Below are 827 nucleotides of genomic sequence, written 5' to 3' on the forward strand. Positions count from 1 at the left end.
ACTCAAACCAATCATTTTGAAATCATACTCAGACAACTTTGCAAAAATTTTAACCCAAATATCAACATGACAAAAATCACTCTTACGCATGAATATGCTCACCACCCTCAACCAAAATCAGACAGTGTCCTCAGTGTCAAAAATTATGAAAAATAGAGAAAGAAGACACCTGGATGATGAGCATTCCACTTATGAGCACAGCCTGAGCTTCCTGATATGATTCTCTAAAAACACACACATAAAAAAAATGTAAAGAAACAAAGAAAATAGAAAATAAAAATATGATACAGGAGATGTGAGTAAACTACTCAGGACTGGTAAACGGGGTCGTCGAGAATGATCTCTTCAACCTGGTTCACCCGCTCTAAGTAATTTTTTAGACGCTGGCCTTTTACTTTAAGGATTCTCCCATCAATTGGGTCTTCAACCTCGACAGCACCATTGGGAACAACGCGTTTCACTACGAACGGGCCAGTCCACCGCGACCTCAACTTACCGGGGTGGAAATGCAAATGGGAATCATAGAGATGAACCTGCTGATTCGGCTCGAAATTCTTCCTCAGGATCTGCTTATCATGAGCCGCTTTCACTTTTACCTTGTAGATCCTGGAATTATCATAGGCATCGTTCCTTAACTCCTCGATTTCAGAAATCTAGAGCTTCCGATTGACACCTGCAGCGCTGAGATCGAAGTTGAGGGCCTTAGTAGCCCAATAAGCCTTATGTTCGAGCTCTACAGGTAGATGACAGGCTTTTCCAAAGATAAGCCTGTAGGGAGACATCCCAAGTTGGGTTTTGTAAGCAGTGCGGTATGCCCAAAGTGCGTC

The sequence above is a fragment of the Morus notabilis genome, unplaced genomic scaffold, assembly GCF_000414095.1.
Source record: "Morus notabilis unplaced genomic scaffold, ASM41409v2 Scaffold727, whole genome shotgun sequence".
NCBI classification, from domain to species: domain Eukaryota; kingdom Viridiplantae; phylum Streptophyta; class Magnoliopsida; order Rosales; family Moraceae; genus Morus; species Morus notabilis.